Genomic DNA, 26,129 nt, shown 5'->3' with positions numbered 1-26,129 from the left:
GCAAGCCAGCTTGTGGTCACAATTGCCTCCCTATTTGCACCCCGCCTCAATCAGCATCATACAAGACCCATCTTTTAGCCCTCCTCTCTTTTCCCTGCCCCCTCCGCGCTGGCTTTATCCTATAGTTCCTTGGCCTATGGGCTAAAGACGTCAAAAATAACCAATTGTCTTAGAGTTCTTCGCTAAGGGCTCCGCCTCCGCTCTGAGGAGCAGGTCCGCTGACCAATGGGCTGCCCTCCGAGTGCTCTGAGAGCGCGGGGCTAGCTGAGCAGCCGCTGGGCTGCCCAATGAACAGGCTGGTTTCCGCGGTTAGGGGCGTGGCAGAAGCGGTGGTCAGGGGCGTGGCGGCAGTTGCTTGGGCGGGGCCGGTAGCGGCGGGAGCTGCACTGGCCAGGGGTTCCGGCTGTATTTCCATGACCGCCGGCGGCAGCCGCGGAGCTGCGGGAGCGCGACCGGGGGCGAGCTGGGCCGCTGTAGTCAACCAAGCGCAGGTAAAGCCACGGCCGAGCGAGCTCCGCTTTGCCGCGATCGAGCCCGCGATCAATTGGGTCAAACCTCTGAGCCTCGAGATCCCTTGTCCTGGCTCGGCCCATCACGCAGCTGCCTGAGAGCCCCGGATCCTCAGGGAGCCTGTTACCTGGCGCTGCGGGGGTCCCCAGGGCCGGCGGGGAGGGAGGCAGCCTGGATCACATAGGGTGGGATACGCCTTCCTGAAAGCCCTTTGTCCCTTGAAGCTTCAGATACCGAGGTTGGGGACATCCCCGACTGCGGCCTCCCTACCGGCCATTGGTCCATCAGTGCGCACTTGGGGGGTCTGGCGAGGGGGGTCTGCCAGGCTTGGTGATGGGGATCTGGCAAACGCATCTGTAAGGAGAGGGCCGAGGAATCTGATTACAGCCCCGAATATCCGAAGGGTCTCTGCGTTTTGGGGCTCCAGGGGCACACTCAGGACTGATGGGTTCAAGTTGTAAGGAGGCAGCTTTGACCCATTTGGAGGCGCACTTACTGAGCTCGGCTCCTTGCCAGGCACTGTTCTAGGCGCTTCGTGGTCTTTCCCCACAGTGAGAGCTGTCCAGCAGCACAGGCCCTGCTAGGTGGGGCAGCTGGCATCTCGACCTTGGAAGTGACCAGGCAGAGGCCAAGTGACAGCCACCTGCCAGGGATGCTTAGCCAGGACTCGCAAGGGAGGACTGTGCCACCGACCTGTAAAGGCCCTTCTTCATGCATAGATGCACTCTGACTTTGAAGGCCTACCTCCAGAAGAATACTGCTGGGGGCTCAGTAGTTTGAAAGAGGGTGTTGAATTCATTCCTAATGAACTGGTGGTCTCACTCTCAAGAGTGGATGTTAGCAAAGAGAACAAACCATAGCCAGAAGATAAGGTTTATTTAGACATCACGAAACTCCTTCCTTTGGACTCTCTTAATCTTCCTGATTCCTCTCTGGTCGCTTCACCTCCAGTGTGTCAGTTTCACCTGCATTCCAGTAACCGGATCCAAAGGCAGGCTCCAAGATCGGACTCCTGAGAGATGCCTGGGGGTGGGAGGGACTGTAGATTTAGTAGAGTTAATGTGATCTGGCCCAGAGCTTGTCAAGGGCCATTTCATTGCAACCACACAAAGCAGCGTCCAGAAGAGAAACCATACAGCCTCCCTTTCACTACCCTCTTTCACTTGCCTGAATGGAGAGGACATAATAATCTTCTGAAGGTCAGGAGACAGAGGAGGAACCTTAATAGCAAGTGTGCTGCCTGTTTTAGGGTGAATTCGCCTTTGACTAACCCAGTCAGAAAGCAGACCAGTCCATACACTGCTGATTGTCAGCATGGACTTGTGGAATTTTAGAGCTGAAGACACCTTAGGTAGAGCTCATCTAATCAGCCTTCCCAATGCACAGGTGAGGGAATGAAAGCCTGGGGAGGTCTCAGGACTGACTGGTCATCACAGAACCATGACTAAAGGTTGATCTGTTGACCCTGGGTCTAGCAAGTACATAATTTGTATTTCAGTCCTAGCTACTTTTCTCACTCTTCTGAGTTGAAATTCTAGGGGTGGGGTGCAGAGACGGTAAGGGCATAGATTTTGAGGCCAGGGTGCCTGGATTTGAACCCTAGCTTTGCTTTTTACTGGCTATCACCTTGGGCAAGTCACTTAACCTCTCTGTGCCTCTGTTTGTTGTTGTTTACTCGACTCTTTGTGAACCATAGCATGCCAGGCTCCTCTGTCCACGGAATTTTCCAGGCAAGAAAACTGGAGTGGGTTGTTGCCATTTCCTTTTCCAGGGGATTTTCTCAACCTAGGGATCGAACCCACATCTCCTGCATTGGCAGGTGATACACCAGGGAAGCCCGTGCCTCTGCTTGTTCACCTCTGAAACAAGAAAAATAATGGTATTTAGATTAGAGGTTGTTTTGAGATTTTGATGTCAGAAGCAGTTAGAGCAGTGCCTGGCACACAATAAGCATTATGGATTTGCTAAATATGGTCTTCTATTGCCTTTTTAATCCTTATTTTCTTTGTACTTACCCCCCAGTATTTTCTATCAGGCTCTGATTTTTTCCCCTGCCTCCACTCGCCCAGTTCATTAAACATATTCCAGATTTCATTGTAGTACAGATGTCTGTGGGGGTTTTTCAAGTCACATCACATTTTATTTCTTATTTATTGCTTATTTTTCTGTCTTTTATTGAATCAGGTAATTCATTGTCTCTGTTAGTCCTCTCCTTGTAATTATACTCTTCTTCAGATTCCAAATCTCGTTCTCATTAAAAGAGGGCGGAAAAACCCCCAAAGTGATAAACAAAGTCCCTGATGATATCAGTCTCCACAGCATTCTTCCAAATATCTCCCCTCTGCTCGGCCCTTCGTCCCAGTTGTCAATGTGATGCAGCGTGATTATAAATGGGTGAACATTTTTAGATTAAGATTTCATGAGCCTCTGTATTAAGTGCTTTTCGGAAGTTCAGGGATCGTGTGTCAAATGCATCTAAGTAAGTTACTTAGTCATGGGAGCAGGGAGAGTACCAGCAGTGCCTGCCTTCCCTGGAGGAGCACAAGTGTATGACTGATTCTTGCTGGTAATCTAGCTCTTTCACTAATTTCACTGCGTCTTTCCTGTTCTTTTCTTGAGCTTGAAATAAACCAGATGGCACGTGCAGTGGAATGGTTCTTTTCCTCTCGTCTTAGTTGGGGAAATCCCCTTTCTTTCTCTTTGCTTTCACCTTCACTTCCTTTATCAGCTTCACGGGTCTGATAAATATCTACTCTCAATCTGCCAGCCAAGTCCCTTTTCATCGGAAGATAACCTGTTGTCCTTATTTCTTGCAGGAATCTGGTCACTTTTGGTTTTTCCCTTCTCTGTTTTTACATGTTTTCTAGAATGAACCAAAGATGATCGTTGTTCATTGATTCGCATCTTCCTTACAGCTGATTGTGAGTTTGGGTTTTTGTTTGGGTTATTTTGTTGAGGACACTCTGGACCTCAGCCATCTTAGAATAATTGTTGTAGTTTCTTTGTGTATTAATATAATTCCCCTTTTCTTTCTTGCTTTCTTTTCTTGTAATATCTGGGTGGAAGGGCTTCTCATTTGCTGTTGTTTCTTGTGTGTGTGTGTGTGTGTGTGTGTCTGAGTTTCTGGGTCATGTCCAACTCTGCGACCCCATGGGCTGTAGCCCGCCAGTCTCCTCTGCCCATGGATTCTCCAGCCAAGAATACTGGAGAGGGTTGCCATTCCCTTCTTCCATTTCCACTTTTTTCCTGGGAATCTCTGGCAGGGACCATGGAGAGTATAGTAGTTCCCCACCACCCTTGTCCCAAGCTCCTGTCCACACCTCAAAATAATTTCTTTGGTCCTAGGGAAGACTGTGGTGAAGTCTGTCTTATTCTTTGCCTGAAACCTGGCTTTTTGAAAAACCCTAGGAGAGAGAGCCTTCTAATACAATGGAATTCGTGTGGCAGAATTTCTGCTACAACCTTCTACTTACAACAGAATGATTTTTCTTTTTTTTTTTTTTGCAGTGTCGGTTTTGAGTACTTTTTGACCAATTTAGGCAAATAGATGACTGGGGCAAGGGGTGTTTCAGCCTTCCTGTATCATCTTAGGCTGTACTGTCCCTAGGAACAGAGCGCAGGGAGTTCATGCCACCTCTTCTTGTGCTCTGGCATGAGGATTTCATAGCGGCTCTGCATGTTCTAACCTTTTTGGCTGGTGCTTGACGTTTTTTAACCCACAAGCTGCTATTTCTGTACTGATACCCTGCAGGTGCTGACATCTCCCTTCAGGATCATTTTCCTATCTGCACGTTTGTTTCTGTGGTCTTGGTTCCAAGGCATCATGTTTTTGGATTATATGTTTTCTATTTATAAAAGGTGGGTGTGGACAGGCCACTAGACCTATTGTTACCCATGAGGCTGGCGCACTGGACCCAGCTGGGTGCAGAGCATGTGACCCAAGGACCTGTTTTATGATCTCTTGTGGTAGTTAAGTAACAGCCAGGTAAAGAGCTTATTAGAGAATTAGAACTGATACCCTTGGGTTTGCCTGGTTTCTGATTTTCTTTTGTTTTCTTTCAAGCGGAGGTTCATTAAGCTCAACAAACTGAGCATCTGGTGTGTGCCAGGAAGACAGCTGTCCAGATTAACAAGGGTGTTTGGTTTTGCTGCAGAAAGACTATTCTGGGTTTATTATTCTTATTATTATTTTAGGTTTTTCAGTGTTTGTATTGCAAAAAAAAAAAAAATTTAGTAGGTAAACGCATCTACATGATGAAAGAAAATATTCGAAAGGCACAAAAGTGAGGTAGGAACTACATCTCTGCCCGTCCCTGACTGCCGCCACCTGGTTTTATTCCTTAGAGGCACCACTGTTACTGGTTTTTCGTCCTCCAGAGGTGTTCCGGGCACAGCCAAGATATTTTGTAACATCTATTAGCAAATCCATTATGATTATCTTTCCCTTTTACACAAATGGTAGCAGACGATACATGCTATTTGGAACCCTGCCCTTTTCCACTTAGTATTTCTTTGCAGTACAGGAAGAGCTTCAGTATCCTTTTTCACAAAGGTGATCTATTTTAAATATTCGATTCTGTTTCCAAGGCTGCTAAGAACCAGTCTTATTTAGGCAATAGCTTCACATGGAGATCCTAAGGCGTTTCTGTGTATGTTGGAGGGCAAATATTTTTCTCCTCTATGTCCTATAGCTCTGAGCCTTAGAGGAGGCTAGGTGAGTGGGAGGGCCTCTCCTGAAGGTCCTCCTATGAAGGGAGAGTGGGACATTGAAAAATGAGCATTGGACCTTAGGCCCTTGGCCTGCGCTCTGGGCAGAAGGTGCTGGAATCACCTGAGAAAGCTTGCTGTGCTTTCTCTGGTCTCCAGGGAAAGCTCTGGGCCTTCCTGATTGGCCTTTCGGCATCTCTACCACTTCTAATCCATCTCCTACACCCCAGCCCCGGCTCTGTGTTCGCCTTAGGCATCAGAAGGGGAACCCTCCCTTCTTGACACAATGTCCTGTCTGGTCGGCTTTGTTAAGCCCCGGCCCTTCCTTTCCCTCACCCCAGAAACGACCAGCTCTCACACCTATGCCTCTGTGAAGTATCCTTCCCAAACAATATTTGGGAATATAATTTTTTTCTCTCCTCACAAGTCTTTCCCATTCTCCATATCACTTTGTCATCTCCAAGGCCTCTGAGACTCACATGGCCTTGCTAGGCTCTTGATGATTACTCTAAAGAGAGTTTAGGGGGTCTTTGTGTTTGAATTTTCTCTGGCTGCAATTATGTTTTTCTAACCACACTGATTTAAACATGGTCTTATGGTCCTCAGTGGCTTCCATCTTGCCTGCTGCTTTATTTTTCCCTTTTCTTTAAAATCTGCCTTAATCTTCATCTTGTTTTTATTTCCCTCCGAATCTAATTTAGAGTCACCTTGACCTTGCTTTGAATCTTCATAATGTCAGTCAGCCAGTCTAACGGAGAATCGTTGCATTCTGATCTTTGCTCCTCGCTAGGCGTCTACATTCTCAATCAGTTGTGCCATAGCTGCTGTGTGATGTAATATGAGAGGGGGTGATGTTATCAGTCAGCTTCTGGAGGTAGAATAGTTACAAGCTTTGAAAAACCACCCCATATCTGCATAGTCACGCTAGGCATGTATTTGTGTACCGTTTACTTAGTCATATCAGTGACAACAGTTAAAAAAAATCAGGAAGTCCAACACAGGATTGCCGAATTTTGTTTTTCAAATAGGGAAATAAAAAAGCTCTGTTCTCTTCCATCATCACCATCATTTCTTAAGAAAAGACATTTTAACACCAAAAATGAGGGAGGGTCCACCTCCCAGAATAAAGAGCAGCCTTCTAAACAGAGCGTATTTAGATTGATTAAAAAGGTGGAGGGCTTCCCTGGTGGGCTACTGGATAAGAATCTGCCTGCCAGTGCAGGGGTGTGTGCTAGTCGCTCAGTCATGTCCGACTCTTTGCGACCCCATGGGCTGTAGCCCACCAGGCTCCTCTGTCCATTGGATTCTCCCGGCGAGAATACTGAAGTGGATTGCCATTTCCTCTCCAGGGGATCTTCCCAACCCAGGGATAGAACCTGGGTCTTCTGCACTGCAGGCAGATTCTTTACCATCTGAGCCACCAGGAAAGCCAGTACAGGAGACACGGGTTCAATCGCTGGTCCTGGAAAATCCCAGATGTCGTGGGGCAGCCAAGCCCATGAGCTACAGTGAGAGAAGCCACCACAGTGAGAAGCCCAAGCACCCCTAGAGAGTAGCTTGTGCACAGCAACAAAGACCCAGTGGAGCCAAAAGTTTAAATACATAAATAATTGTTTGAAACAGTTTTGCTAATGGAAATTGAATCGTGGCATTTGAGAGGGTCTGAAGTAGAGGATTCTATTCAAGGAAGGTTCCACTCTTTCAGCTTCCTTAAACAGTGCCAGCTTTTCTTCTGCTGGGAAACAAGGCCATTCACTTAAGCTAACCTAGCTGTGGCATCATTTGGTGCAGTTTTGTGCCCAGTTTCTTTTAGGGGATACAGACCACACAATGTCAATATGCGATGGTGCTGTCAGAATGATGCGAGCTGACTCATAGGAGTCAGGGTACGTTCATGTCCTACATGTGGTCTCTGGTAGTTCACTGGTTAGGGCTCTGTGCTCCCACTGCCAAGGGCCTGGGTTCAATCCCTGGTTTGGAGAGCTAAGATCCTGCAAGCTGTGGCCAAAAAAAAAAAACACTAAACCACAGTAATAAAGTGCCATGTTGTAGTTTTTAAGGAAGAGGCGTGGGGGAAGCCAGGGTGGGACCTCCACAGCTTGGAATGGGGCCCTTTGATGTGATGTCTTTTGAAGTGTATGTTTACACGTATTAAATTCTTGATGTAATATGTCAGGGGGTGGCTCATATTATTTCTGAGATGCAATGTGACTTTTCATTTGAGTCCCCATGGCACCCTCTGCTCTCCTCCAGCAGTCAGTACCACGACATTCCTTCTGGGTTACAGATATGTCCCAATCCAAGACCAAGGGTATGTTCTTGACTTTCTTTGAGTTTTCCTTAAATTAAGAACACTCAGACTTTTAGAGTTCATATTAATGATAATTGGCAATATTTTAAAGGTATGCCTGGATCACTGGGATGACCATATTATATTAGGGTCCAGCCAGGCCACCTCAGTGCCTCTTATTATTTTTTTAAAAATTTTTAAAATTTCTATTTTTATTTATTTCTTTGGCTGCACCAGGTCTTAACTGGACTCTTAACCACTGGACCTGGAGAAGGAAATGGCAACCCACCCTAGTATTCTTGCCTGGAGAATCCCATGGGCAGAGGAGCCTGGCAGGCTATAGTCCATGGGGCCACAAGAGTTGGACACGACTTAGCAACTAAACAACCAAACAACCAAAATCAACCACTGGACCACCGGGGAGGTCCCTCAGTGCCATTTGTGTGTAAATTTCTGATAACTTAGAGCCAGGTTAACCTGCTATGAGAAAAACACAGAGACAGACTTAGTGTGGAGAAAAGATAACGTCAGATGAAGCCAAGTGTGCAAATGAAGGCTGAAACAGGGGTTCCAGCAGAGGAAAGTGGTGTAGTCAAGTGTAGTCAATCTGAATTATACTCTTTGGGTAATTTTATTTGTTTTTATTTGTACATTCATTTTAGTCTCCATAATTGGAAAAGTGCTAAGGTAAATTTATGCCTGGTTTTATGTTTATATATTTTAAGAAATAGTATAGGAAATAATAATTGAATAAAAGTAATTCAATGTAAAGACTTCCCTGGCAGTGCAGTGATTAAAACTCTGGGCTCCCAAGACAGAGGGTTCGAGTTCTATCCTTGGTCGAGAAACTAAGATCCCACATGCTACTCAGTGTGTCCAATAAATACATAAATTAGAGCTCCTTTCTTCTGGGGTCCCTGCATTTAAAAAAGAAAAAAAAAGCAATTTAATGTAAGAATCGAATAAAAGGCAGGACTATTTTTTTTCCCATAGAGGGGGCCACCTGGCCCCTGAGTTTGAAATACCCCATTGGAAATCTAACCTCACAACAGAGGTTTCCAGTCACATTTGTGTCATGCATGGCTCCTTTCCACGTGTTTTTGTTGAACACTTTAGAAATACCCTTTGAGTCTGTTCCTTGCTTTGTTCACTTAACGAGGAGCAATGCATTTTAGCAAATCTCTGCATGTATTGTTTGACATCCTGTTCACTTTTCTCCAATATCCAGCTATGACATTACTGCTCTCAAGAAATTCAGGAAAGCACAGTATTCCCAGGATGACATGATAGCACTGAAGTGTTTTTTTTTTTTGGCCACACCACAGAGCATGTGGGATCTTAGTTCCCCAACCAGGGATCAAACCCTCACCCTTGCCTTCGAAGCTCGGAGTCTTAACCACTGGATCTTCAGGGGAGTCCCTGCTCTAGCGTCTTTCAATAAACATTTACTGAGCCCTCTCTTTGGTGGGCCTCTACCATCCAGGCTCCTCTCTGGGGACTGGACACCCTCTGTCCCACTGTTGGCCCCTTGTTTGGCCCAGAGGTGGATTTCCATGAATACTTGCTGAGCTTCCAGCCCCTCCCAGCTATAGCTTTCTGTGTGGCCTGGACTGTAGACTTCAGCTTCTCAGATTCTGAATACCCCAGCTGCAATTCCCGTTTCTATTCTGATCATGTAAATAAAGTGCTCACTCACTCTTGTCAATGACGTTGAAAAATGTGCCCTTCTAAATAGTAAGATGATGGAAAATGCCAAGGAGATGATAGTCAAGCATACTTTTTTCCCAATTTAGAAAACTCAGTCCCTTTCACTTGGTCTGTCATTAATGTCACCCATCCCTCTATTTATTGCCTCTACATAGCTGGATGTTACCCTGAAATTGCGAGAGAAATCTTTACTTTGCCGCCAAAGAGCCTGTGCGGGGAATGCAGATTTCCAGAAGGCCCTCTTTGATGGGAGAGGATGTGCAGAGCTGCTGTCAGTGGAGCCAAAGGGGTCAGGATCCATCCAGCTCTGTGAAAGCTCTCCAAGATAGACAGGTGGCTTGTTTCTCTGTACTCCTAGAGCCCTTCCCAGGCCTGGCCCAGGGTGGGTCTCCAGGCCTCAGCCTCCTCCTCCCTGGCATTAGTAATAACTCACAGAACTGTCGTGAGTACCGAGTGAGGTCATGTCTGAGGACGCACTCTGTAAACAAGAAATTCCATATAGGTCTCCACTGTCAACACCAGTGCACTTTGTGACTTGTTTGAGGATTAACCAATGTAATGTATTAATATTTAGCTCACAAGCATTTGATTAACTGTAGAGCTACACAAATAGGAATTTTGTTTTCATCTGGTTCTGCTCCTTCCTTTTGAAGAGACAGTGACTTGTTAGAATTAGCCAGAGAGCACCTACTGGATTTCAGAGTGAGGGTCTTTGACCCCTAATCTGTGAATCATAAACTTTATAAATTCTCTGGGGGAGCTGATAGATAAGCTACGGGTCAGGAATGGGTACGGGAATGTGTAGAATGTCTGTGATCTGCTCATCACCTGCATGAGATGGTTAAATTAGGGTTGCTGGTGATCGCTCACAAGCAAGTTCAGGACCTGGACTAATCAGGCTTGAAGAGACCCACACTTTGGGCTCTGCCCTGGGACCCTCTAGTCCAGTTGGGTAAATCAGTTTCCTCTTTTGCCACATCTGGTGGACTCACCATTGCCAAGTCGTCGTGTCTGCATCTACCGTTTTTGTGGTAACGGCAGGACACTCTATCATCCCCATTTTAATGGGCAAGGAAACTGAGGCGCAAAGGGGTTAAGAAACTTGCCCCAAGTCATACAACCAGTTAGTGGTAGGATTGTGATTCTGGACAGATGTCTCTGCCCCCAAAGCCTGCCACCCTACTGTGAGCAGCCTCACTACCCCACCACCCCTGCACACCTATGGGAGCATCTCCATGAAGCAGAAATCTTTGTAACAAGACTTGTTCTGACCTATTTACACAAACCTGTTCCAAATGTCACAGATGTTTAAGGAAGCATTTTTCCATTTTTCTTAGATATTAAAAATGATCTTGGGGACTTCCCTGGTGGTCCAGTGGTTAAGACCATGCGCTCCTAATACAGGGGGAGTGGTCAGAGATCCCTGGTCAGAGAACTAAGATCCCACATGCCATAGGGAGCAGCCTAAAAAAAAAGATCCCTATTTTTTAAAATTCCATTAACTTCTCAATCTAGGTTAACCTTAGGATTAATTGTATTCAGATTTAAATTTTCTAGCTCAAATAAGCTTATGTCAGTTGGCAAAAGACATAGACAGTTTTGTTGCATTGGATGTTTTGGAGTAAGAAACAGGAGCCATGAGTCTTCTAATGGTATTTCAGTATTTATCTGAATGCCAACAATTAAATGGGTAGTTTTCTGCCTACCTTCTCTTTGGGCATCTTTCCTTTCTTCTGCTACATAGAACAGCCTGTTTATTAATGGCTCAATCCATTAATAAATATTTACAGAGTGCTGCCCCCTCCCCTGCTCCCGTGCTCCACACTCTGAATTGAAACTTGTATAGAATTGTACACTGAGGATTGAATTAGCAGGGCGTGGACCAGAATCCCTAGCAGAGATCAAAGGGACATGAATCATCACTTTTATGTGGCAGTGAGGCTTGCTGATTTTCTAGTCATGAGGAAGTATCTGCAAAACACAAAGGTAGGAAACGGGAGGTTTTTGAGGGCCTGGAGGGGATAGTCCTCAGCTGAAGACTCCTGTATACTTCAGCAGATTGTCTAAAAACTACTGCAATGTCATGGCAACTTGGGGCGATGTTCACGAGGTGAATGACAATGCTTGTCCAACATCCTACGGGTCGGGTTACACCCAGCCAAACAAGGGCTTCTCATACCTACCGAGGCACATCCGTCCCCCAGTGGGCCAGCCCACTGGGCTCCACCAGGGCACCATCTCCAAGCTGTTGTCTGGAATTCCTCCTGGAAGTAAAGCCCTGAAGCTTCTTCCACAGTGACCCACTCCCACTGCTCCCAGACCCATTCCTCCTGTCCTACCTGCCAGTTTCCTGGTTGTCCAGGATCTTCAGGCCTTGGCTCCACTCCTGAGCCCAGCTTGAGGTCTGCACCCACCCCTCCTTTCCCTCTTTTCTGTTCCTTCCCTTCCCTAGATGGCTCTCTAGCCATCTGAGTCCCCTCCTCCTTCTTCTTGCCTCCTTTGGGTTCCTCCAGTATTCATAGTTGGAACTTAGGATTTCATTCTTCATTATAGATGGGTTTGCACTGTTTGCTCATTATTTCCTGGACGCCATGTATTGTACTTCTTTCATAGTCCCCATAGGGCTTAGAATGAAGCTGATGCCTTTGGTACCTGTGGGGAGCCGAGTGGAGTGTCAGAAGTGGGATGTAGTTTTGCAAATAGCTCCCCCAGTGATATTGACACACTTTGGGTGGTGGGGGTGGGGTGTCTGTCCCCTACTTTTAAAAAGTGAAAAGTGAAATTGTTAGTCGCTCAGTCGTGTCCAACTCTTTGCAACCCCACGGACTGTAGCCTGCCAGTCTCCTCTATCCACGGGATTTCTCAGACAGGAATACTGGAGTGGGTTGTCATTCCATTCTCCAGGAGGATCTTCCTGACCCAGGGATTGAAGCCTGGTCTCCTGCGTTGCAGGCAGATTCTTTACCATCTGAGCCACCCAGGAAGCCCCGACTTTTACAAACCACTGCTTTATCCTTGAGGGTGCATCCAACTTACACAAGTAAATCAATTTGGGGGAAATGGGATCATTTTCCCAATAATGGAGAAACATTTCCCTCATTTCCAGTGAAATCTAACTTACCTTCCAGGAAACTAATGTTTGGCATCACATAAACGCAGGGAAAGCCCAGCAGAGGAAGACCACCTGTAAACTGAGCTCCTGGCTGAGTCTCTGCTCCCTGGGAGGCTCACCTGCCTTCGGTGGAGGTGGAGATGGACTCAGATCAAATGCCTGCCTGAACAGGCAAAATTTAAAAAAAAAAAAACGAAGGAGGAAGGTTGCTGGGCGACTAGGAATAACAATGGAGACTTGCTTTCAGGCTTTAAAGAAGGCAGAGAACTCTCATTTGCTTAGTGGGAGGACTGGGAGGAAAGTGCAGAACAACAGTGTGATGTTTGTGTTGGATGGACAAGGAGACAGGAACTTTTGAGAACGTGAACCTCCTTCTGTTTAGCTAAGACCTCAAAATATATCAACCCAGAGAGCTGCCCTTTTCATGTCAGAGCCTCTGAATTTTTATTCTTCTAGATTTTCAGGGTCCTTGGTAGAAAGATCTGATGAAGTCAAGCTCAAGACTGCCTAGGGACCAACTCCCCTGTTCTTCATATGTTGAGAACTCCCTAGCTCTTTCTTTCTTTAAACAATTTTATTTATTTATTTTTGACTGTGCTGGCCCTTCCTTGCATGGGCTTCTCTTTGTGGTGGCTTCTCTTGTTGCAGAGCACAGGCTCTAGGAGCTTGGGCTTCAGTAGTTGTGGCTCACAGGTTTAGTTGCTGCTCGGCATATGAAATCTTCCCAGACCAGGGATTGAACCTGTATCCCCTACATTGGCAGGCGGATTCTTATCCACTGTGCCACCACGGAAGTCCTCGAGCTGTTTCTTTACATTTTTATAATCTTGAAATATATAATAAGGCAGATTTCCTGTAAAAAGCTCTAACCATTTTGCAAACCGTGTCTTGAGTGTATCAGTATTTTATAATTACAAAGCATTTTCTTAACCAACATAATTTCACCAACTTCTTTCCCTCCATAGTCTGTAATGTAATCTCCCTTCCCCTACTTGATAGAAGAAAAAGTGAACTTGCATGAAATGTAAGTAGTTCACTCAAAGTCACTTGGAACAACCTAAACTCAAACCCAAGGCCTATGACTCTAAAATCTATGTCATTTGAACTGAATTTTTAAAAATGGACAGAGGTTCTGAATAGATGTTTTTTTCAAAGAAGATATGCAGATGGCCAACAAACACATGAAAAGGCGCTCAACATTGCTAATCATCAGATATACGCAAATCAGAATCCCAATGAGACATCACCTCACACCTGTCAAAATGGCTGTTATCAAAAAGAGAACACATAAATGTTGGTGAGGATGTGGAGAAAGGAGGGTCCTCGCGCACTGTTGGTAGGAGTGTAAACTGGTGCAGCCACTGTGGAAAACAGTTGGAGTTTCCTCAAAAAATTATAAATAGTCCTACCATATGATCCAGCATTTCCATTTCTGGGTATATATCAGAAGAAAACAAAAACACTAATTAGAAAAGATATATGCACACTGATGTTCCTTGCAGCATTATTTACAATTGGATTTCCCTGCTGGCTCAGTGGTAAAGAATCTAGCTGCCAATGCAGGAGACTCAAGTTCAATCTCTGGGTCAAGAAGATCTCGTGGAGAAGGAAATGGCAATCCACTCCAGTATTCTTGCCTGGGAAATCCCATGGACAGAGGAGCCTGGCAGGCTACAGTCCATGGGGTCACAAGAGTCAGACACGACTTAGTGACTAAACAACAAAAATATGGATGTAATCTAAGTGCCCACCAATACATGAATGGATTAAGAAGATATAGTATATATGCACAGTGGAATATTACTCAGCTATAATAAAGAATGAAATCTTGCTGTTTGCAACAACATGGATGGACCCAGAGGGTACTATGCTAAGTGAAATAAGTCAGACAAAAACAAAACACTGTATGATTTCAGTTATATGTGGAATCTAAAAAACAAAACAAATGAAGAAACAAAACAGAAACAGATAAAGAGAACAAACAGGTGGTTGCTTGAAGGGAGCCGGATAGGGGAAAGAAAGAAATAGATGAGGGAGATTTAAGAGTACCAACTTCCAGTTGCAAAATAAATGAATCACTGGTGTGAAATGTACAATGTGGGGAACGTAGTGAATGACTGTTTAATATCTCATGTGGCGATATATCGTAACTAGATTTAAGGTGATCATTTTTTAAAAGTATGGACAGATTGAATCACTTGGTTGTATAACAGGAAGTGATATAGTGTTACAGGTCAGTTTTACTTCAAGAACATATGGGCAAACTCATGGAAAAAGAGATCAGTTGTGTGCTTACCAGAGGCAGGTGGCAGGAGGAGGGGCAATTGACTGAAGAAGGGCAAAAGATACAAACAAAGGTCCTAAGATTAAAAAGCACTGGGGGTGTAATATACAACATGATATATGAAAGTTGTTCAGAGAGTAAATTCTAAAAGTTCTCATCACAAAGAAAAAGTTTTTTTTTTAATATATTTCTTAATTTTTGTTTCTCTATGAGGTGATGGAGCTTCACTGAACTTATTGCAATCATCATTTCATGATGTAAATCAAGTCCTTATGCTGTACACCTTAAATGCATGCAGTGCTGTACGTCCAATACATCTCAATGAAAGAAAGAATAAATGGAAGGGGAAAAAAAAATCTTTTGTCATTTGATTATACCACAGGGGCTCTTAGGGTAAACTTCAAAATCCCCAGAGAGGGCAAGTGATCTACTCAGAGCTGCACAGCACAGCCCATGCTCAGATTAGGGACTAGCACCACATACCACCGGAAGTACATCGTATGGAGACGCCAATGGGATGGGATCCCCTTCCTCTTCTGAGAGCCAGAATCCAGCACATCTGGGTCCTTCCACTTGAGCTGTGACCTGGACGCTGGGGACAAAGCTCTATTTAGCTCTCAGAAACAGCAGAACTGATGGCAGAGGCTGGATAGGGGCTCCCTGGAGGCTTGTGCAGCCCCAGAAGGGTGACTGTCTCGAGATACCCTGTCCTTCATTTTTAGCCTAAAGGCCTGAGTATGAGTCAGTGCGTCCTATGGGTCTGCATTTAGCTGGTGGATTTGTCTTCCGGGACGTGGGCACTGGTCTCTGGAATCCACGTGACCTTTAAGCTTACTGCTCCAAGCCTGCAGGAGATCCTGTGTCTAGTCCCAGAGCCCGAGGTATATATTAATAAAACAGAAGTAAGTAAAGCATGCCTTACACTGCATACCCTTGCCCCTAGAACCTTCTCTCCCTCTTGGAAGGACAGGGAGCCCAGAACCTTTCCTGCTTTCTAGGCCAAGCCCTGAGGAGAGCTACTGTTCTCATTACTGGCAGAAGGCTGAGCACTAAAGAATTGATGCTTTCGAACTGTGGTGCTGGAGAAGACTCTTGCGAGTCCCTTGGACAGCAAGGAGAGCCAACCAGTCAATCCTAAAGGGAATCAACCCTGAATATTCATTGAAAGGACTGATGCTGAAGCTGAAGCTCCAGTACTTTGGCCAAGTAATGTGAAGAAGTGACTCATTGGAAAAGGCCCTGATGCTGGGAAAGATTGAGGGCAGGAGGAGAAGGGGCGACCGAGGGTGAGATGGTTGGATGGCATCACCGACTCAATGGACATGAGTTTGAGCAAACTCTGGGAGGTGGTGAAGGACAGGGAAGCCTGGCGTGCTGCAGTCCTTGGAGTCGCAAAGACTGAGCGACTAAACAACAATGGGCAGAATTCATCATCAGAGGCCAGAGCTGGGAGAGGCCAGGAGTGGATGAGCCCAGCCTGGCCCTGTGGCCATGCGAGTGGGCAGAAGTGTCTCTTCCTAGGGGAGGGGCAAGGGGCTTGACCTGTGGGTTGGTTCTCCTCACAGACCTACTTCCTGCTGCCTGTGTGGTGACAGGCAAGTGTCAGGATTATAAAGGGCAGCACATCGTGGTCATGCTCCTATTACAGCTTCAAAGTGTGTGTCTTAGCCAAGTACTGTGCACCAATCTGGCTCTGGGGCCTTTGGGACAGAATGCTGAGGAATGGGGACTCCCGATTATTTTTATTTTCTCAATAACTGAAGGTGGCTGTAAGTGTTTTGTATTGCAGGTCTGGGTGAAACTTTCTTCTCTGTTTTAGTGAGTTCTATGGGGTCAGTGATTCTTCTTCTTCTTCTTTTCTTAATAAGTTAGAACCTAGAGTTTCTTTTTTAGTAAATATTTATTTATTTGGCTGCATTGGGTCTTAGTTGCAGCACGTGGGATATCCAATTGTGGCAAGTAGGTTTACCTGTTCCGTAGCATGTGGGGTCTTAGTCCCGTGACCAGGGAACGAACCCACATCCCTGCATTGCAGGGGCAGATTCTTAACCACTGGACCACCAGGGAAGCCCCAGGGTCAGTCACTGTTCAGCCAAGGGCTGTGCCAGGCACTAGGGCTTGCCCTCCCACCCCATCCCTGGTTTCCTCTATCTAGAAGCTTGTTTGCTGGGTGGGATCTTTGCCATTCCCATCGCACGCCCTGGAAGTTTCTTCTGTTTAATAAGTCTGGAGATGCCCTTCTCTTCAGTTGTACCTATCTCTTAAAAATTCCAGGGACTTCCCTGGTGGTCCAGTGGTTAAGACTTTACCTTCCAAAGCAGGGGTCGATCCCAGGTTAGGGGGCTAAGATCCTACATGCTTCCTGGCCAAAACATAAAATAAAAACAGCGTGTTAAATTCAATAAAGACTTTAAAAATGGTTCACTTCAAAAAAATCTTTAAAAAAATTCCAGTGTACTAGGCAATTGGGTTTGTTGGTTTCTGATAAACTGAGATTTTCTTTTGATATTACAGAGTTTAATTACAGTATGTATTTTTAAAGTGTTTTTTAAATCATTTATTTATTTAGGATGCACTGGCTCTACGTTGCTGTGCATGGGTTTTCTCGAGTTGCAATGTGAGGCTTCTCATTGCAGTGACTTCTCTTGTCACGGTCTCTAGGACTCTCAGGCTCTAGTAGTCACAGCACTCGGGCTTTAGTCGTTATGGCATATGGGCTTAGTTGCCCCATGGCATGAGGGATCTTCCTGGACCAGAGATCGAACCTGCGTCCCTTGCATTGGCAGGCAGATTCTTAACCACTGGACCACCAAAGATGTCCCACAGTGTATGTTTTTAAATACAATGTTGGAGTTACCAAATCTCTCCATTAAAATACCAGTCATATTAGAAAACTATTGGATCTCCGTAGAGGAAACCCCTGGCTTAGAATTTTGGGTTTGTCCTCAGGTTTGCATTGAATGGTTTCTTGACTGTACAGAAAACAATTTTCCTGTAATTTTATTAAGTGCTTTACCCATTGTCTTCCAATAGAAAGTACTACTCTTTGAGGAAGGCTATTTGCTAATGAGAGAGGCCAGCTCCCTTTCGGTAATTTAGTAAATGCATGTAAAAGGGCTCAAATCAATGTGCCTGCTTAACTGGTGACACAGTCTCCAGCTATTTTTAGTTTAGTGACTTCTTTTGTGAAACCTATGGGTTAGTAGTCACTCCTGATACTTAAGCACAGGGTTCACACTTTCTCTCATAGGATGACTTTGCTCTTACTAGACACTTGTAGGACACCTTCTGAAATTGCAGCAGGATGAATGCATGAGCTTATGACTTTGTGGAAGAATATGGTTAAAGGAAACTTATCACTTGGGTGAGTTTTCACAAAAAGGCAATTTCAAGCTCTTCATTTTGAACACAACTGAGAGTGAGGTTAACCTAAATGTATTTAATCATTTGGAAATCCCCTTCTCTTTACCAAATTGCGTGTGACTCAGAGCATTCCCTTCCCCTCATAGGACCTGATTTGTAAGGAACTAGCAATTGGATCTTCCTGCCACCACCCACACCCCAGCACCATAACCTGGTCCCAGGACGCCAGAGCTGGTCCCTGGTTTGATCTGCTGAAGGAAAGGGCCTGGGTACTCGATGCTTAGTGTTCAGAAGTCAATCAGTTAATTAATCAGCATGTCTTGGCATATCTGGAAAATACAATTACCCCTGTCATTGCCAGGGTTCTCCATCAATCTGGGGCTTGAGGTGATGGCAGTGGTGAGAGGCGGGATTTCAAAACCGGGTTTCCCTGAAGGCTCAGCCCACGGAAGTCTCCTGGGAGGAGGACACACAGGATTGGAACAGCCTGGCTGTGCTGAGAGGCGGTTCTCTGAGCTGCTGGCCAAGGCACTGACCTAGAGAATTGAAATCTCACTGTGAGATCAGAATGGGGCCGAAATCAGCTCAGGTTATCAAGCGTGCACACGTCTGGGTTGACTAGGACATACTTCAGAACCTTCCGTCTCAGCCCCGAGTCACTGAGCACTTAGCAAGTGCAGAGAAACAGCTCCTGAGGGGTGGCCAGGCTTTGTTCCAGCAAATCTGCTCTGGGCTTGTTCCTCCCCTTCTGTGTGACTGTGTGTGGTGTGTACAACAGCCCCAATTTCCTTAGTTAAGTGGCAGATAAAGTAGGGAGAAACTGGCCCTTTTCCTCCCTGCTTTCTCCCCAAATATATCATGTTGCCTCCATTTAGAGTTGACTACTTTTATCTAAGGGCTTCTCAGGTGGCTCAGTGGTAAAGAATCTGCCTGCCAGCGCAGGAGACGAGGTTTGTTCCCTGATCCAGGAAGATCCCCTGGAGAAGGAAATGGCAATGCACTCCAGTATTCTTGCCTGGGAAATCCCATGGACAGAGGAGCCTGGCGGGCTGCAGTCCATGGGGTCGCAAAGAGTTGGACACGACTTAGCGACTGAACAACTTTTCTCTAAGTTGTCACCAAAAGGTGGACAGATTAGAATGACCTGACCACCATGTGATATGGCCCTTGCCTTCTCCTATACTACTCACAGGGCCTTCTGAAGGAAGCAAGCCTGCCCCAGGCTTACTGTGCTGGCGTGGGGTTTTATTTCAAGGCGTTGAAGAGGTTTGCTATGAAAGCCGAGCAAGAGTAGATTTACAGGCAGGAAGGAGGTGCAGTTGGAGGAACGGTCTCCGTGGGAAAGGAGGGGTCCCTTGGCAGGAGAGAGGGCGTATGTGTCAGAAGCAGAGGTCCAGGCTGTGGACTGCCAGACCCTTTCAGCATAAACGAAAATGCACCTTGGAACTGTTGATGAACCTTGGTGATGAACATTTACTATCCAGCGATTTATTAAGTGTGTAACATGATTCTGCATTAGAAGATTGAAAGTGCATCCTGGGATTAATTTGAAACTTGTTGGAAGAGCCCAGGCAGTGGATCCACTAGTTATTTCATTGTTGATGAGGCCTCTGTGTCAGTTGGGAAAAGGGCATCTTTTGTGGTACTTGCTATCTGTCAGATTAGTGTTTACTAAGGCAAGATGGAGGAGAGTTTAATGATGGTGATGGGATAGCTAATATTTGGGGTTCACTTACTGTATACTGACTTTCCTGGTGACTCAGTTGGTAAAGAATCCACCTGCCCATGCAGGAGACCCAAATTCAATCCCTGGATCTGCAAAATCCCCCGGAGAAGGAAATGGCAACTCACTCCAGTATTCTTGCCTGGGAAATGCCATGGACAGAGGAGCCTGGTGGGCTACAGTCCACGGGGTTGCAAAAAGCTGGACACTACTACACTTAACTTACTGTATGTCAGGGATTGATTTAAAATTAACACCTTCGGTTTGCAGACAAGGCCCACAGGAGGTAAGAAATGTGGTCCAAAGACAAACCCTGACCTAGGTGGGGTCAGGGTTTAACACTGGGTCACCTTACTCCAGGGAATGAACCTAAGCATTATCTACTTTAACTAGATTGGATTTGGAAGAGAGAAATCCTTTAAGAGTTTGGTTTTGTTCTCCTTGAGGTGTGTTTGACACAAGATTCATGTCTGTGTTGAAGTTTGCTTGTCAGGTCCTTTGGATGGCAAGGAAAAGGGGGCCCTCTGTTCCCAGCCTGTGATATTTCGTCTCTGGGCTCCCTCACTTCACTTCCCTAGAACAGGAGAGGAAAGGATGGTCCTAACAGCTGAATCTCAGAGGCAATGAGGCCAAGCCAGTGAACACTTGGGCCCAGAGTACAATTTGTTGTGTGCTATGCAAGTAGCCTGGGAGTATCGTGTTGTTAGCTGATTATGGTTTGTATCAGTTGGAACTTGTCTGGGTGACTTTGGAAAGAGTGTGGCAATGGTTCTCGTCAACCTCTTGAGGACAGGGGTGTGGAACAGTTGAGTCATGAGAGGTGCTTTGGATCTGTTCTGTCATAGTTCTGGAGGTTAGATGTCTTAAATCAGGTGTCAGCAAGGTTCTTTTTTAAATGAGTTTTTATTTTTTTAGCCCCATGCAGCAAGTGGGATCTTAGTTCCCTGACCAGGAATCGAACCTGTGGCCACTGCATTAGAAGCGTGGAGTCCTAACCACTGGACAACCACTTCCTTTTTGCAAGGTTCTGAGAGCCGGCCAGGTTTTTCTTGAGAGCTCTGAAGGAAATCTGTTCCTTCTGCCCCTCTCCTAGCTTCTGGGGATTGCTAGCAATCCTTGGTGTTCTTGGTTCAGAGAGGTATGACCCTCGTCTCTACATCCATCTTCATTCACATGGCCTGTCCTCTGTGTCCAGATGTCTCTCTTCTTTCCTGGAAACCAATTGTGGGGTTAAGGGTCACTTGAACCAGTGTGACTGCACCTTAACTCGATCATATCTGCAAAGACCCTATAGTCAAATAAGGTCGCATTCATAGTTTCCTGGTGGACGTGGATTTGGGGGAACAGTGTTCACCCCATTATTACCAGCCACTGAGTCTTCTACATGTGCAGTCTCTGCTTGGTGTTTTTCTCCTTTTCTTCAGTGTAAGTTTTAGGTTTTTAGTAAACATTAGTATTCCAAGGCTGAAACCCCACTCATAGAGTTGGAATGAATAGGATGGAATTATTGGTGTAAATGGCACAGCTGAAAATATATTACTGTTTGACTTATTTGCAGGAAGAACAGAGGCCCTGAGGGTTGTTAGTTCTTATGAGTTTTATTGTTTAATGGTCCACAAAGTAGACTGGAAAACAGGGCTGTCTCCTGTTACCGAGCACAGAGAGAGTGTTTCCTGTGCTCTGAAGCCAAGGACTGCAACTCTATCCCTCAGAATCTCAGAAATTTTGAGCTGAGAGAGACCGTTGGCATCATCAACTTCTAATCTAGTCCTCTCCTTTTACAAATTAGTTCTTTAGGGCCCAGCAAGGTTAAGTGACCTCTTCAAGGTCGCCAGCTAAGAAGGGGCAGAGCAAGCACAAGGACCAGGTCCCAGACATCTCTCCTGGAATCTGTGCCTCCATCTGAAAATAACGCCCTTCGTCACGGAGGAGCATTGAGAAGCCCAGGCCCTCGCATCGGTGGAGATGGAGGTGCCCAAGTGTGTCTTAGAGACCAAGGACGATACTGAAAGTTCTTTTCCTGTTGAGCCTTTGGCAACACCTCAGATTACTTTTTAAATGTTAAGACGACAGATGGAATTTTAACTATCAGTTACAGCACCAAAATCCCACTCATAAAAAGACTGTGTTAGGGGATCTCCCTAACAGTCCAGTGGTTAGGACACTAAGCTTCCACTGCAGGGGGCATGGGTTCCATCCCTGATCAGGAAACTAAGATCCTAGATGATGTGTGGCCCAGCCAAAAAAAAATAGGGAAAAAAAAAAAAAGACTGGTGGGAGCAGAGAAATGTGTGGGTTGGAGTGGAAGAAGCACTGATCAGGTGCACCGTAGGTGGGGTGGGGAATGGAAAATGTCTGCTTTCCACCTAATGCATACTCAGCCCTAGGCTGCCAGAGGTCCATTTTAACTGAATTTCACTTGCCCAGGAAGGGAGAGGGAACACACAAAGAGTATGTATGTGCTTAGTCGTATCCTACTCTTTGCGAGCCCATGGACTGTAGCCCACCAGGCTCCTCTGTCCATGGGATTTCCCAGGCAAGAGTACTGGAGTAGGTTGTTATGTCCTCCTCCAGGGGAACTTCCCAACCCAGAGATCGAACCCGTGTCTCCTGTGTCTCCTGCATTGCGGGCCAATTCTTTACCCACTGAGCCATCGGGGAAGCCACCAGAAGTTCAATAGAAGCTAAGTTTGTTATGGCTGTGACAAGTGCAGAATATTAATTTTTAGTGGCAGGTTGAACTTAGAAAGAAGACCATAAAATAAAATGCAGTAAGAGAAATGAACATGAATATCAAAGAGTTAGTCCACAACTGCCAGTTAATTCCTGGTTTAATGTATATAGTGCACATGTACGCATGCACACACACAAAGAATCTCCCTCACACAGACTTACACACACACTTCTTCTAAATCTACACTTCACTAACGCCCAGTTCTAATTCTAGCTGCGCCATAAGTCCTTTTCCCACGTTTTTTTTTTTCCTGGACTACTTATTCTTGTCCCCAAGTTTCTAAAGTCAGTGTAGCGCTAACACAAACTTCTTTTCCCCCCAGCTAAAATGAGAATTCTATTTGATTGTGGTTCTACACAATGCTTAGCACAGTTCCAGGCAGACTGTACGTAGGTCATCAGGTCTTTAAGCCCCCTGAAATTCAAGGAAGGTGGCCCTAGAACCACCCTGCTTCTCGGAGCTTCAGCTCAAGGCTCCACATTTGGACCATAATAATTAGAAACCTCTCATAGGATTGCCTTCAGGAATTAAATCCAATTTTAAACCCTTGGTGTTTTTCAAGGGTTGAGGAAATTAATTCTCTACTGCATTTGCTATTAAAAAATCTTGTAGGAGGACATTGCCTGTCACATTATGCAAGGTCCCCTTATGTAAAGTCTCGAAGAATTTTTTTTTTTTTTTTTAATAAATTTGTGCCAGAAAAATCCCTCTTTTCTCTGAGTGCCTTCCTGGGAGGTAAGAAGAGTGTAACACATGTTGTCTCTGTGTTTTGGAGACTCTCAAGTCTGACTAGGTTTCCCTGTTCCCCCTGGCAGTCAGAAAGCTCAGATATAGTTTAGACTTAGTCACATGCTTAGTTTTATATATCTTGACGTAGGTATTTTCCTTGTTCAGAGTTTCTTTTCTTTTTAAATTTTGTTCATTGCCATTTTGAAGATATTTTTGGTAATAAAAAAATTGTAGTCATTATGAATTTTGGAAAAGAGAAAAGTTTGCCTATGCTCTAATAATAACCCAGCCAGGGTAACATCCATGAAGATTTAGGGAGATAGTAATTCCTCCTGTGTAATTAGAAATTACAGACTCAGAGAGTCTAGAAATAACCGCGGTTGAAACGTGCAAGGGTTTATTCTCTCGCAGAAAAGAAATCCTGAGATAGGCAGTCTAGGTCTGACACGGTGGCTCCATGGAATCATCAGGGACCCCGAGCCTCTGTCTTTCTCCTCTCCTGTCCTCTCAGCGTGGCTCCTAGAGTGACCTCATGGTCCATTCATGGCCCAAGATGGCTGTTGGAGTTGCAGCCCTCTTGCCTGCATTCCAGGGAGGCAGGGAGGGAAAAGGGCAGAACAGTTAATGCCTTTTTAGGCGTCTCCTCAGAAAGCAGACCAGCCCCTTCAGAACAGGCCCACATTTAGTCACGTGGACTCTCCTATCTGCAACAGAGGCTGGGATCTGTAGTTGGTTTTTTCTAGCTAGGCATGTTTTCTAGGTTTCTGTTCCGAAGAAAGCAGAGACTTCTTTTGTTCTTTTTTCTTCCAGGCACTCCACAGGGCATATGGGATCTTAGTTCCCTGACCAGGGATCGAACCTGTGTCCCCTGCTTTAGAAGCATAGAGTCTTAACCACTGAACTAACAGGGAAGTCCTGGGACTTCTTACTGGGAAGCACTCAGCAGTTAACTGCATTTCTGAATCTTTCTCTGTGCACGTCTATCCAGTATTCGCTTGAAGCTATCTCAAATAGTTTGTGGAAAGAGTAAAACTTCAGGAGGCTTCCCTGGTGGTCAAATGACTAAGACTCTGTGCTCCTGATGCAGGAGGCTTGGGTTCAATCCCTGATAAGGGAACTAGATCCCACATACTACAACTAAGAGTTCACATGTCCCAACTAAGGGTTCTTTTGCCTTAACTAAAGATCTTACATAAAAAAAAAAAGTCCCACATGCCACAACTAAAACCCAGCACAGCCAGATAAATCAATAAAAATAAAATGCTAAAAAATTAGTAGGAAGTTGATAGATGACTTCTAAAGTTAAAAAAAAAGAGTAAAGGTATAAATAAACATCAGTGTAAATATCAATAAATAAGACGTATTGCATCTTGTTATTTGCTACTCTGCCTTTCCATAATTCTTTTGTATTAACTTATCATTTATACATATACTGACTGGAGAAGGAAATGGCAACCCACTCCAGTATTCTTGCCTGGAGAATCCCATGGACGGAGGAGCCTCGTGGGCTACAGTCCATGGGGTCGCAAAGAGTCGGACACGACTGAGCGACTTCACTTTCACTTTCATACATATACTGATAGTGTATGTTTTGAATATTCAATCAGCATAGACTTATTCAATGCTAGTAGGGACCTTGGTCTTCCCTGGTGGCTCAGTGGTAAAGAATCTGCCTGCCAGTGCAAGAAATGAGAGTTCAATCCCTGGATGAGGAAGATCCCCTGGAGAAGGAAATGGCAACCTACTCCAGTATTCTTGCCTGGAGAATCCCATGGACAGAGGAGCCTGGTGAGGACTACAGTCGTTAGCATCGCAAAGAACTGGACATGACTCAGCGACTAAACAACAACAACCCTTTCCCCAAGGGTTGCACATTCGGATGCCTATAGCAACCATTCAGGTACCATCAGTGATTAAGGAGGTCAGAGATCATTGCTGAGGACCATATGGGGACGGTGGCCACCTGGAGAGAGCACAATCTGTCTAGAGGGTCAGCCCCGCTCAGCTCCATTCATTGCTGCCATGTGAGAATGCTGGATCAGTTTCCCAAACCTTTGGATTTTTTTTTTTTCTTCTTCTCAAGAGAAACCAGAGATTCAGATTTTTATCTGCAATCTCCTGGTGTTTATAACTTAGCAGCTAATAAATTCAATTTTTAAAAAAATGCCAACCAAATGCAATGCCATCCCACGGGTTGCCAGTTTAAGATCTCTGATCTGGCACATCCCTTGTTTTTTAGTGGACAGCCAAGCCCTGGAAAGATCAGGTGGCTTGTGATGTGGCTGGAGACATGCTCCTTAGTACCCTGCCCCTGCTCCCCAACAAAGCCTGGTCCTCTGTATCTAATTTGTCTCAGAATAGGAAAAAAATAATAAAAATTTGAATTTGAGCAAGGCTACTCTGAAGGTTAATTGAATCTCCCCTCCAACTGGCTTTCATTTTCTTTTTAAATCATTTCGGTGTGATGGAATCAGAAAAAACTGGGCTTGAATCCCAGCTCTACTATGTTACAGCTTCATGATTTTTTGCAAGCTCTTGGTGTCTCATTTGTGTTTTCCTCTACCATCCACTTTCTTTCTTCTCTTTTTCTTATTTTTCCTCTTTTCAAGTAGCACAGCATGGTGGTTAAAAGCATGTTCTTTGGAGCCTGATATGTATCTTGGTTTCTCTACCTACTACCTGTGTGACCTTGGGCAAGTCACTCAAGTTTTCTATGGCTCAGTTTCCTCATCTGTTTTCGTTGTTCAGTCACTCAGTTGTATCCGACTCTTTGCAACCTCATGGACTGTAGTATGCCAGGCTTCCCTGTCTTTTACCATCTCCCAGAGTTGGCTCGAACTCATGTCCACTGAGTTGATGATGCCATCCAACCATCTCCTCCTCTGTCACCCCCTTCTCCTCCTGCCTTCAATCTTTCCCAGCATCAGGGTCTTTTCCAGTGAGTCAGCTCTTCCCATCAGATGGCCAAAG

At 45.3% G+C, this 26,129-nt stretch overlaps 1 protein-coding gene across 1 annotated transcript in view; it reads left to right on the top strand.

The window, feature by feature from the left end:
- The first annotated feature begins 339 nt into the window (after positions 1-339).
- The window catches only part of ABHD2 (abhydrolase domain containing 2, acylglycerol lipase), a 112,027-nt gene continuing 86,237 nt past the window's right edge, over positions 340-26,129 (top strand). Inside the window, exon 1 of the mRNA XM_045163820.1 lies at positions 340-491. The gene's annotated coding sequence lies outside the window, so the exon portion shown is untranslated. The remainder of the gene's footprint in view (positions 492-26,129) is intronic.

The sequence above is a fragment of the Bubalus bubalis genome, chromosome 20, assembly GCF_019923935.1.
Source record: "Bubalus bubalis isolate 160015118507 breed Murrah chromosome 20, NDDB_SH_1, whole genome shotgun sequence".
In the NCBI taxonomy this organism is placed as follows: Eukaryota; Metazoa; Chordata; class Mammalia; order Artiodactyla; family Bovidae; genus Bubalus; species Bubalus bubalis.
This window is presented reverse-complemented; position numbering and strand designations above follow the sequence as displayed.